Source organism: Gobio gobio, assembly GCF_949357685.1.
Source record: "Gobio gobio genome assembly, chromosome: 10".
Classification (NCBI taxonomy): domain Eukaryota; kingdom Metazoa; phylum Chordata; class Actinopteri; order Cypriniformes; family Gobionidae; genus Gobio; species Gobio gobio.
The window spans coordinates 17,276,235-17,290,473 of record NC_137116.1 but is presented as its reverse complement, the minus strand read 5'-3'; the positions used below and the strand labels follow the sequence as shown (position 1 = coordinate 17,290,473).

The 14,239-nt window shown below is 35.9% G+C and overlaps 1 protein-coding gene across 1 annotated transcript in view; it reads left to right on the top strand.

The window, feature by feature from the left end:
• Positions 1-14,239, top strand: part of mfsd14bb (major facilitator superfamily domain containing 14Bb) — a 669,309-nt gene that overhangs the window by 19,430 nt on the left and 635,640 nt on the right. The window lies entirely within an intron of this gene.

Sequence of the window (14,239 nt, the reverse complement as noted above, 5' to 3'; positions counted from 1 at the left end):
TGTGCTGTTCCTTTTCGTCGTTCTGCTTTTGGACAATCGTCTTTTGCTGTGAAAGCGACGAATAACTGGAATGCTTTGCCAGAAGATATAAAAGGGTGTAAATCTATTGGAATTTTTAAAATGCAGTTGGAATCTTTTTTAGAATGTAATCAGCTTTGTAAACATTGACATGGTTGCTGTTTAATTGTTTGTTTTGTGTATTTGTGTATATATGTATTGGGTATGTTATTTTATTGTTTATGTTGACCTGCCAAAGGACTGCGGGTGAAAATTAGCTTTGAGCTAAATCCAGTACAATACATGAAATGGAAACATTTATGTTAAAAATTGTACATGGTCCTTTTATAAAATAAAGTAAAGTAAAGTAAAGTAAAGTCATAAAAATTGAATTTACTGCATAACACAGAATGTCGCAGAATTTGTCAAAGTTTTGATGATTAAATAAAACGTAGGTCAGTACACTTAAATTAAATCGCAATATATACTAGTGTCTGTAAATTTGCGATATATTAGGTTTTACTTATTGGTCCTGTGCTGTTCATTGATTTAAATAAATATATGTATAGTAATCTCATTATGAACTATAGTCTAACCTGAATCATCAGTTTCATCCTCCTTCACAGTTGATTCCACAGTTAATCAGGTCCTTGGAGGTTTTGGGAGAAGCCAGGAACTTGGCTGACATCTTACCCCAAAAAAACAAAAAAAAAGACACAGTGACAGCATAATTAATGACAACTATATCTCTCAGGAACCAATATGTTAAAATGATTGTGTAGTCACACAATTGCTCTGTTCACACCTTGCATTACCATTAGCGGTGTAACGATTCGATTTAACAACGATTTGATTCGTATCACGATTTGAGGTTGTCGATACGATTCAAGGACGATATTGGTTCATGTAGAACGATACGATCCGAAACGATTCAGTGACTTGAAATCGATTCAGTAACTTTTTAGCCAAAAAATGTGTGACTGAAATAAATATCTGGATACTGGTCAGTGCAGGTGAAGTTTCCTAGATTCCTGTTGTTTATTTTAAGGGAATCCGGTATATCAATTAATTATGGATATAAACAAACAAGTAAACAACAATTAATGGCAAATGCATTCAAATTTTTTTTAAATAAAGTGCAACCAACAGTTTAGGTTGAATTAACAGGAAGTTAACCTTTTCTGCTCTCATTTTAAATATTCAATACATTTTCAATAAAAGCACAGTAAGTGCAACCAACATTTCAACAGTAGGTTAACCTGCTACTTCTGCTTTTGTTTTCCAACATAAAAATATTACAATATTAATATCAAAAATAAAGTGCAACCAACATTTCTTCAGGTTGAATAAACTGGCTGAACCTGTTTAACTCTCAGTTTAATAAACAAACAATATTTAACAAAAGATAAAATGTAACCAACTACTCTTCAATGACTCTACAGATTTTCTTTTCCAAAACATCAACTGTTCAACATGATCTGACCGCAGAACACTTCTCTGTGCGTTCACTATGTCGCCAGCAGTGCTAAAATTCACTCTGCTGGCACACTGGTGTCAGGAATGCACAGGTAACATTTAGCAAGGGTTGAAAGTACTCTTTCTCCTGGTGGCTTGATAATTTCTCCGCCATGCTAGGTTTTGTTTTCTTAGCGCTGCTGCTGGTGCGTGGCGATGATGTCACAGATAGGCAGACTGAATCGAGTAACGTTTAACGCCTTTATCATTAAAAGTGCTAAGAAAAAACATCCATATAAAGTCTGACGTGCTTAAATCCAATGCGTTATTTCCTATTATCGATACAATCGATTGATTACCTTTTAAAACGATGAGAGATCGATATATGTCGTCCGGAAGGCCAACTTGCCGAGCACAGATCGATGTAGTTAGATCATAGGAATATAAATCGATACATCGATGTAGTAGACTTTATTATACATTTGTGTGCTTCATTCATTAACTGTGATGAATTTAATCCTTTGTAAATTATAATTTTTTGGGCCAAGTAGTGCTGTGCGGTATGACCAAAAATGTATATCAAGGTATTTTTCTAAATTATATCGGTTTTGCGGTATATGACGGTATCTTTTTCCCCTATGCAGGACTGGGTGTTAACCACATTTTCTACTAATTGAAGGAAGAAATACTGCAGGAGATTAATGACTAATAATTAATGACTAGAATGCCCTGTTTTACTGTCATGATGAGTGAATATTGTAGAAAAACTCCACACTAGAATTAATACAGGTTTACAAAGCCCCACAAAATGCTGTGGGGAGACAACCACCAATAAAACACACATTACAGACACATGCATATTAAATTAAAATATGACCATGGGGAGAAACAAAAGAGTTGAGGGCACCTTCTAACCCTATATAACAACAAACTGACAAAACGAGGGAGAAACTTGGAAGAACATTTAAACTGTCTATCTAAAAGGATATTTTCATAACATTTAAGAGTCTCTGAACAAACGACACACGTCAGTTTAACACAGAAAGAAGCGGTTATATTTTTGCCCATTCTTCTTTGAATTGTCAGTTTATTTAATAACTTACATCATTATCTTCTGTGTAGCAGAATAACCCATCGTGTCATTGCGGTCGTGATCAGACGTAGGCCTACAGTTCAGTGTCCTTTGCGTATGGCTACATTTCATTTGAAGAAGACATTATGAAATATGCTGCCGGTTCATTTTTAGAGACCTAGAGTATATTAAATATGTCCATAAAAAACTTAACGCTCGCTCCGGTCTATATGCTATAATATGATCCATGTGGTGAGCGTTGTTAATCTCATCGCGGCGCTCCACGCAGAAACCGCTCTCTCGCGCGCGCCGCGTGTAGTTTGAATTCTACGCTGAAAATCAAGGGCTGAACATAAAATCTCCCCCTACAACCTCAAATAGGGCATTATTTGTGGGGACAGTCATCTGTAGTGGTGTCCGAAACCAGTAGATGTTATTGAGTGCACTCATTATATCCCGCATTGCACCGCAATAACGAAAAAAGACTGCATTATTGTTTGCAATGTGCGCAACAAGACAAAAAACACTCACACTGTAAAACTTTTCGCTGTAAATTTACAGTAAAATACTGGCAGCTGGGTTGCCAGCCACTTACTGTATTTTTACAGAACTAATTCTGTAAACATTATTTACAGTACTGTACTGTAAAATGTTGGGCTGTAAATTTACAGTAAAATACTGGCAGCTGGGTTGCCAGCCACTTACTGTATTTTTACAGGACAACTACTGTAAACAGCGTTTACAGTACTGTGCTGTAATTATCAAATGCAGTATCCTACTGTTATATCATGCAATTTAACAGTATTAAACTGTTCTCTACAGCAATAAAAAAATATTACATAATTAGAAATGTTATACTTTAAGTTGCATAGTAGTCACAATAGGAAAAAGAAACCAACATTCTCTAGGTTTTAAAACATTTATTTTAGTTAAAAGAAAACAATAGAAAATTGCCTGAAATGGCAGCTGTATTTTTTTAAAACATGTAAAATGCAAGTTTACAAACAGTTGACAATTAGCACTTAACAGTGCAGTAATCTTGTATAATTTGAAAAAAATGTCACGTTTTTTTCAGAAATGTAAAGTGACCCAGAAAGAGTAATAAAAAAAAATGAAAACACAAAAATGCCCTATAAACATGTTGGCTGAAATGCCAGTTGTATTTTTATAAATGCAATTATCAATTAACAGAACATTAACAATGCTGTAATCGCATTTACTTTTAATGTACTTACGTACAACAAATGGAAAGCTTCTTCCAAGTTACCCACAAAGAGTCTGAAAAATGGGATCTAAACAAAATCCCATTCAAAGTCTGCAAGTTTTCGCAGAAGTGAGGAAACCTGTGGGTTTACAGTGGTGTTCTTTTTTTGCACAACTTGGCCAGTTTTCTTTGATGTCACTTTTCCTTTCTTTGTTTTTGATCCACGTTCTGGATTGATGTCAAGAAAGCGTCTAAAAAACAGAAGAAAAATAAAAATAAAATTAAATGTTACAGAAAAATGTTTGCTGTTGTGATTAACATTTTTTCTGCATCGGTTACACTGTACAGCTTAACAATATCATCCCTTCATCAGGTCCTAAATCAGGTCCAATCTGCGTATCAGTGGAAATGCAGTACATAAAAAATGCAGCACATTGCCAGAATCCAGTCCAAACCCTTATGACTTCAATACTTTAAGTCAATTGCAAGCCTTGCAATGTGATTATGACTGCATGATAATGTTAAATATAATTTAAAATGTGTTTGAGCTGTCTTAACTGAAAACATATCTCCAAATATGTCAGTGCCATTGTTTAGCCTTTTTTTTTTTTTTTACAAGACATTTTTATGAAAGCTGCTTAAATACCCTAATTTTACTGAAGCCTACAACTGGCATAAAATAATAGGTCAGTCAAAACTGAAAATGAGACCATGATTTACTCACCCTCAAGACATCCTATGTGTATATGACTTCTTTTAGATTAATACAATCAGAGTTAAATTTAAATAATATTCTTACAAGCACAATGGCAGTGTCAACTTTGAACCAGCCATTCGCTGCCATTATAAAGCTTGGATTTGCCAGGACATTATTTAATTTAACTATGATTGTTTTTGTCTGCAAGTAGAAAGTCAAATACACTATGGCATAAGTGTGAGTAAATCATGGGTGGATTAAAACTTTTGGTTGAACTATCCCTTTAAACTAAGACATGTCTGTGAAACCAGGGCCATGTTGTTCATCCCTGTAGTCAGTTGTACAAAACGTTTGTGAACAAAAAATGAAGTCCTTAAAAAATGCTATCAAGACAAGGTTAGTGACAATTCAGTCTAAAATATATTAATGGCATATATGCTAATAACTAACCTCTGAACAAACTCAAGGGTGCATGCTGCTTCTTCCTGGTACTGCAAGTTGAAGTTATAGAAGGAGGCAAACAGCGCTGCCAGGCCAGTGATGAAGTTAGGCTGTGCTCCTTCACACACAACTTGACCTTCCAAGCTTAACATCCAGCGCTGGTTGCTTAGAGATTGACCTGTAAATGAAAAATAAAATAAATAATAATAATAATAATTAAAATTAACTATTGTGGGTTTCACAGTTTATGTAGTTGTCTCTTCACAGTTCAACATAACTATTAAAAGAACTCTGAAACACCCTTCACAGGGTTCACCATTTAGTTCTGTTTTAGTAATATTTTTGGGTAGCGTTCATCAATACAGGAATACTTTATTTTTCATTTATTGCAATGAGCAATTTCCTAATTAAAGGAATACTCTACCTTGTGAAATGAAAGTAGTGTAGTCTAGTAGTGTAGTCTATTTTATATTTCTTGAACCATAACCAATTTCTGCCTGCCTGTCTGTTTGTGACTAAGCACCTGTCTAATCACACACAATAACCCAGGATTGCAGTAATGTGCTGTAAATATTTGCAAACAATTTAAATTTCAGACAATGCAGACCACGGAACTTTCTGCTTGTAAACCACTTAAATTTATGATTAAGAATTCTATGGCATTTCATGAATGTGTGTAGTAAACTGCACATTTTTATAAACCAGGACAGGCTTGTACAGCATGAGAATGCACTCCTGGATGATTGTGACATTCGTCACGAATGATCATTCGTTCAAAAAAAAAAAAAGAACTCTTTGTAACTACTTTAAACGACTGCATACATGCATTGGGCTGAGACAGATGAACACCCTTAAAAGGTTAGTTCACCCAAAAATGTCAATTCTGTTATTAATGACTCACCCTCATGCCGTTCCACACCCGTAACACCCCCGTTCATCTCCGGAACACAAATGAAGATATTTTTGTTGAAATCTGAAGGCTCAGTGAGGCCTGCATAGCCAGGAATGACATTTCCTTTCTCAAGATCCATTAATGCACTAAAAACATATTTAAATCAGTTCATGTGAGGACAGTGGTTCAATAATAATATTATAAAGCGACGAGAATACTTTTGGTGCGCCAAAAAAAAAACTAAATAACAACTTATATAGTGATGAAACTGATTTCAAAACACTGCTTCATGAAGCTTTGGAGCACATCGAATCAGCGAGTCGACTCAGTGGTTCGGAGCGCTAAAGTCACGTGATTTCAGCAGTTTGGCGGTTTGACACACGATCCAAATCATGATTCGACTTGCTGATTCGATATTCTCCGAAGCTTAATGAAGCAGTGTTTTGAAAATCTTTATTTTCGAAATAAGTCTTTATTTAGTTTTTTTGGCGCACCAAAAATATTATTCTTGCTTAATAATATTAATATTGACCCACTGTACTCACATAAACTGATTTAAATATGTTTTTAGTACATTAATGGATCTTGCGAGTGTAAATTGTATTGCCCCCTATTGAAGCCTCACTGAGCCTTCAGATTTCAACAAAAATATCTTCATTTGTGTTCCGAAGATGAACGGAGGTCTTACGGGTGTGGAATGGCATGAGGGTGAGGAATTAATTACATTATTTTTTATATTTGGGTGAACTAACCCTTTAAAGCAGGTCACCCATAGTAAGTTCACAATTTTTTTTATTACATATTAGTTTACTCATATGCTGTTGTTCTAATGCAGTATATCGCTCTTTTTCCTTTTTTTGGACCACAAAAAAGCTTGCGCTCATCCATATAAAAGGCAGTGAATAGGAACCAGCATCAAGCTTCTAAAAGAATTTGCAAAATTATCACAGAATGGATGGTATGTAACACATGCCATATATTTCAAATGTTCTGGGGGGTATACCATAGGGTTTGGAAAATATAAAAACAAAATGTAACGTTATATATTTAATGAAAATCCTGACCTTGGCTATTGGTCTTCTGTATTTGACAGATGAGAATGTGAAAAATTATTGTTACAACAAACACAATGTATATTTTAATCTAATAGAAGAATGTACATGGATTGTATTTATTTTTTTGTGAATTTAAAGTTCTCGCAACTGCAGTACTATTAGTCTCATGAACATGCATCCAAGCACCGAAGACTAACAGTCAATGTCAGGATTTTCATTAAAAAAAATACATTACATTACAGTTTCTTTTTTTTTATTAAACCCTATTGTATACCCACACTTATGGCACCTTGCATGGGATCATTCTATGATACTCTTGCATCTTTTTTTAAAAATCTTGATGCTGCTCACTATTCACTGATATTATAGACTAGAGGAACACAAGCAGGAAACATTTTTTGTATAGAGAGAAAAAAGAACTGCAAAAAAATGCTTTTCTTACTAAGTATTTTATTTCCCAGCTAAAATCTAAAAAAAATCTTACAAAAAGAAAAAAAGACAATACTTTACTTGAATTTTTAGATATCTGGACTGGAAACAAGACAAAATTAATATTTTATACCAAAAAATGTTTGCAGAGGGGTGAGTAAATGATAACTTGCTTTTCAATTTAGGGTGAAACTACCACTGTAATGTTTACATACCGAGAAATATAAGGCGTGGACTCTCTGGCAAATGTACCGATTCCTGGACATCAGATGGAGTAGCAAATTCCTGAAACAATTTTTAAGAAGGACAGCACAACTATGATAAAAAGAACCAAAACAAAACATTATAGATGAATGAGATTTGTTTAATAATCTCTACTTACATCTGCTTGAAGGATAACACCATCTAACTTCTCTTTGAAGTGTGCAAGAAGTAGTTGTAGTACCATGGCACCCACATCATTTTCACCACTGGAGAGTATGCTCCGAACGTCATCGTTGGTTGGTTTGCTTTTGAAAAACTCAATTATGATTTTTCCACACTCCTGGATAGACAATTCCAAAAGTCTGAGCACTTTTTTGTCCGTAAGCTGTTCAAAATGTCCATATACATGCCTCTGTGTGAAGAGATATGGCCATTTGGATTTTAGATCTGAAATTGTAGGGGACGGGGTTGCATTTATCATGTAACGCTGAAGCCAATAGGTCTCCTCCATGAGCTTGTAAACGTCTCCTCTCTCAACTCCAGAAATTCCTTCATGAAGGTGGATCTCCTCCATCTTCTGACGTTTAATTTCAAGACTGTCGTGACTCTCACCAGGTGGAAGAGCAGGCTGCCATCTTGTGCAACCATACGAGTCAGTTGAATTTCGTTTTCTAGTAGTTCCAATGTCACTTCTAAGGGTCCTATGCTGACTTAGTGTACTTGTTCGATTAAGATGCTCTATCCGCACTTTCAGCTGTGAAAGAAAAGATTCGTATCCACCCCCAACCTGCTTGTCACCCATCATGTCTGCAAAAGACTTGGGATATTGGCTCACAATTTGACGAGCAATAGTAAGGCACTGTGATCTGCTGGGGTTTGTTTCGATTTTTCTAATTTCATCGGCAAGAATTCTTATCATTTGTCGTCGGTCAGAAGGAGAAGGTCTCAGGCCATTCTCAGTAGCACTCTTTATACCGGCTGGCATTAAGTTCCACGGAACTTTGAAATTTTCAGGCCATGAATGTGATGCACTGGTTGATGCAACAATGCTTGATGTTGGCGTTGAGGAGCTTGATGGAGGTGAACCAAGAGTAGCGTTTGTTTCGGGGGGAACCAAGGGGAGAACCTCGGCAGGCTGTAGTACCACTGTGTAGTTTTGATGTTCTGTGGATTATATATATATATAATCAGTTATTGTCTCAAGGATCACACCATAAACAGTACTGAAATGCATTGTAATGCAGTTTAAAAGGGTTAATTTGCCCAAAAATTTACATTCTGTTATTAATTATTCATCCTCACGTCATTCCAAACCCATTCGATTTTTGTTCAACTATGGTAAACATATTATTATTATTATTTTTATGAACTAGAGATTTCTGTCCCTCTATAGACAGTATATGCAGTATGCGGAATGACATGAGGGTGCGTAATTAATGACAATTTTTGTGACAAAATACACATTGCAATTGTCATGTACAAGAATTAACTGAATTTTCCCAAATACTATTCCGTCATCATTTTTCTGCAAAACAATGAGCATGTTTTTTTTGTAAAGTGTTCCCTTTACAGTCACTTCATTGGATGCCACTGTATTCACTGGTTGAAAATTAAGACAGGCAACAGATCCTTGAATGTCATCATTGTAGTCATTAACATGAAACTCTATTCCCCTCTCTGCCACAACATTTTCAGGGAAAGGGCTTCCAGCATGTAGGTAAGCCTGCAGAAGTTGATGCCTTTCTGCCAATGTAGCACTCAGGTTCTTGAAATTGTGCAATTTTCTTGCACACTGTTTAAAATATGAGTGCTTACTTTCAAAGCGTAGCGTCCATAGGCGAATTAGTGGACCAAAACGATCAATGAGCTCAGGATAATGACACAGGTAGTGGTGCTTTGGCTTAAGTGGATGATTTGGAAAAGCCACCTTTCGAGTCTCAATATACTCCTCTATTAAAACTGATAAATAAGCAATCTGACCAATATTAATGGAAGGAGCACAGATGAGCTCTGTTACCTGTCTGAGTTGAAGTATTAACTGCCATACCTCATTTTCAGTTGGACTGACAATCTTTTCCCCTACCAAAAGAGGTAAAAGCCGGAGCAGGCACCAATTCTGAACTGCATGTCCACTTAATTTTCCAGTACCAGGAGTCACCTCAACTGGTTTATCACGTGCATCATTCCCAAGATACTTAAACTGGTCAATGCGACGATTTAGTTCAGTGTATGTGAACTGTTTCTCCTGATTCACAAGATGATCAATATACAAAGCAAGGTCAAATGACACAACACCTTCAAAAAGGTCGTGTCCAAGACAGGGAGGTAATCCTGGCTGGCAAACGTGAAAATAATTCAGGTCATTAAAGGGAGAATTACGTTTGACACCAGTTACACTTTCAGCTCGACCAGCATCCAAATCCTTAAGATTTTGCTCATACGACTCCATAGTTCTTGTTACTGCCTTTGTTAGGGGAGCGGAGTGAAATGTCTGGCGGTCAATTTCACAAAATCTGCAAAAGTATGTACTTTTACTGAAATTTTCAAGAAAGCCACCAATGTAATGCGATCCAAGGTTGTCTCCAGCTATAGCACACAATGTACCTTTGTGCACCTTTCCATCAGCTAATTCAACACCATTTTCCTCAAGGTCTTTAAGGTCTTTTATCAGAGTGGCAAAGACCAAATCTTGTCCAAAAAATCTAAAATCTTGTTCCCTACACAGCAGAACTAGCTGCATAGGGTCGATGCCTGACCGACAGTGAGGCAACAGGTTTGCAAGTGTCATATAAACGGCAAGAATTTTGTGTTTTTTCTTACCAGACCCAAGTGGATTGGCAACTTCAAAAGCATCTTCATACAAGATTACACCTAATGAATCTGTATCAGCTTTAAACAGCACATTTTCATCAATATTTTTGCCATCCCATACATCAGAGAGGATATCTTTTGCTCTGACTTCAGTTCTTGAATTCTTATGTTGTTCTATCACTGATTTACAGCAGAACAGTGCTTCTAAGCTTTGCTTAATAGGAATATATTGAGCAAAACTTTCCTTGCCAGATTCATTTTGACCAAGACAGATTGGGACCGGATCCACAAACTTAAAATTGTCTTTATAAAAGGATTTTCTCCTCTTATCAGTGCTAAGTGCATTGATATTTGACTTCCGAAAAAGATCATCAGTTTGCAAGACATCAATAATGCTCTTTATATCATTTTCAGAAATACCAAGCGCAGTCAATTTTTCAGTTAGCTTGTGCAGCAAATGACACTGGCTAATATCATGGATGTCCTGCACCCCATCAATTACAGACTGAATCACAGATGATGGGAGAATATGCTTTGCCTGTAATTTGAGATAAAACAGAGCCATGTTCTTTAAAAAAAGAGATTCATCTGCATTATCTGGCACTAGTGCAATATTCAATTGTTCTCCTCCATCACAACAATCAAATGATTCAGACTGTGGATTTGAGTGTTCAACTATGTTGGATACCTCACCATGCAGCCTCTGTACTGAAACATTTGACTGCAGTAAATTATGACGCAACCTTTCTGCTGAAGAGTTTCGATGATTCCTGGATATATGTGAGGTCAATGTAGATGCTACAGAAAAGCTTTTATTACATGTAAATGGACATGGCACTCTGGTACCTTCTTTGATATGAGATTTCAAGTGTAAAACAAAGTTTTTCAAATCACTGCACTTTTCTTGACAGACACCAATGTCACAGACTAAAGCATCAATTCCTAACTGCTCAACAGATGTCTTTGAGGGCCTCTCTTTGTGATCCCTGAATACATGAGCCTTGAAAGCAGTGAACTTTTTAAATGTTCTGGAGCAATCAGGAATACCACATTTGAAAAAAGTATTAGGAACATGACTATGGATTTTCATGTGCTGGCAAAATGCTGACAAAGATTCAAAAGCACGATCACAGAACTTACACCATAGCATTTTTGTTAACAAATGGACTAAAACTAACACATGTTAACTAGTAAATCACTTACGTTGTTTGTTTACATGTACTGGCCGTCTTCGGTTTATAATACAAGCCTGAAACGAAAAAATATATCTATAACTGTTAGATCAAAAGCAGGTCATGCAAAAAACATGGTAAATGTTTAATATTAGCCTGTGAAATATCGCATAATCTTGGTAAAGAGGTGAGAACAGATTGTTTTCGCGGTAGCAAACTGCGTTCACAAAATCAAACTATTCATGTAAACAATGTCGAAATGCGAACGCAAAACATAGATTGGCTTACCGTATCAATACTGAGTCGAACAATTTTCCATCTTAAACTCCTCATCGTCTTCTACAGGTGACAAATTCTTCCTCCATCTTCGTGTAACGTCCTCCATTTCTGATGCGTCACAGGCAACTAACGTAACGTTAACGTTTTGAAACGCAAACTGAATCAACCGAAGCACAGAAAGCTTAAACACTGCTCACAAATGCACATAAGTTACACTGTTTAAACAATATATGAATAATGATTCTGTTATATTGAGTGCCGCTGACAAGTCGAGTTTGCTGTTTGTTCTGTTTGCATCTGATCTGAAATGAGCGCCAACGAAATCAATCCCACAATTCAATGTTTTTACAGTGTGATACTGTATTACGAATTTAGCAGGCTGAAAACAGAAATGTGCTGTATATTTACAGATGTGCTGTAAAAGATACAGTATATTACTGCTTTATGGAAATACAGTATAATACTGTTAGAAATTCTCTGTAAATTTACAGTACAGGGTTACAGTGCAGGCACTAAGTTGTTGACAATGCCACAAAAAATGAAATGCGTTAATATATAACAGTGCCACTTTTACCGTTTTCAATACATACGTAATGCCACTTAATGCTTTCCAGTGTTTCCCTTAGAATTTTTTCCAGCAGCGGTGCTGTTACGTGCCGGAGGTTGTTGCCAAGCCGCTCGTCGTGGGGTCCGGAGGCATGCACCTCCGGAATAAATAAAATAAAATAAAAACCTTAAACCATGACTTCTGGCAAGTTTTGTGGATAGAAATAGACATTTTGAACATTAAAATCCATATTAAGCTTTTCATTAGTTTAAGGTGACTAGCTTATAGCCTATTTTACTTCAATAACCTGCAGGGACGTGCAGAAAGTTCCTAATGGGCAAGGGCTCAAATGTAAGAAAAATGTAAAAAAAAAAATGTAAAAAAATAAAAAAGTGTTTGGATACTATTTTATGTTTTTGCAAAAAGTCTCATGCTTATCAAGACTGCATTTATTTAAACAAAAATACTGGAAAAAAACAGTAGCCTAATATTGTGAAATATTATTACATGATGTATTTTTTAACCTTTTTATTAATCATATGATTAATAAAAAGGTAAAAAAAAAAAAAAACTGCAAGTAATTTTCTCTTTGCCTTTTGTTGTTTGATTCACATTAATGGCTCAATCGTCACCAATTTGATTAGATGCTGCCCCTTTAAGATGCAGATCTAATATCATTCTCCCTTTTACAACCATTTAAGCTAAACTGTGTTTAAGTGAATACTCTCCAAGCCTGTCATTTTGAGATATAGGCTATTTTGTTGTGTATTTGATGGTTTAGTCGCGCACACGAAGCTATGTGCAAGTCTGTCCGTTTCGCAGCGGTCGCGCGCACACACACACCCCCGCCTTGAACTTGGAAACAGCGTCTATTGCACGGATTATTTTGCTTTTCATTTAATCAAACACGTTCTGCAATTTAGCCAAAGTGGAGAGTGCATTTGACAACAATCACGGATTGTGCTGAATCTGACGTTAAATGCATGTTTGGGGAGAAATGACAGCGCGCGCTGTGAAGGGAAGGAAGTTGTGCTAGACGATGCGCGAGCATAGTTTATAATAGTTTTACCTCATATCATCTTTTTTTTAATCCTTGGAAGCGAAAATAAAATAAGATTAATATCACAGCCCTGTGATATCGTGAAAGTGTAAGCAGACTACATTTTTGTTTAGTTCTCTGGTCATCGTCAATCTCTCTCTCTCCTTTACGGTGTGTAAGTGAATGTGATATTACTGAAATTTTGCAGTGGCGCTGAAAATCCAGCGGCGGCGCTGCGCCGCTGTGAATACATTGTAGGGGAAACACTGCTTTCTATATATATATATATATATATATAAAATAAAATTACTGTATTAGTACTATATAGGGATATATATACTGCAATAACCACTTAATTAGTTTTTCGTGATGAGTTTTTAATGATGTATTTGACGTATGAATAAATGTTTTATTGTTACCTTTTTGTCAGTTGTCCTATTTTGAGAGTATAATAATATAATATTAGTAGTATATAATGAAAATATTACATAATGAATAATAATACATTTATGATTGTCAAGCCTGAAAAAGACGTCACATTGTAGCCAAATTTAGGCTTTAATAAACGTCTTTTCAACGACATGAAAAGGACGTCTTTTCACCTTTCACTTTTCAACCAAATTTAGACGTAATTGGGACGTCCTTGTATAGACGTCTTTTCAACGACCTAAAAAGACGTCTTTTCACCTTTCACTTTTCAACCACATTTGAACGTTGTTTAAACGTCTGGCAATGTCGTCTTTTCGACGTCTTTTCAACGTATTTTTGCTGGGTGGGTAGCTAGCGCTGTAGTCTGAATAAAAGAAAGATAGAAACGCTTTGACTGAGTAAACATGAAGACAATAAACACGACCGCATCAAGATATGGTGTATTTGAGTTCTTCAAGCCTTCTCTGGTATTTTAATAATAATAAAGCAGTGCTGATTGACGTAGACTTTATCACT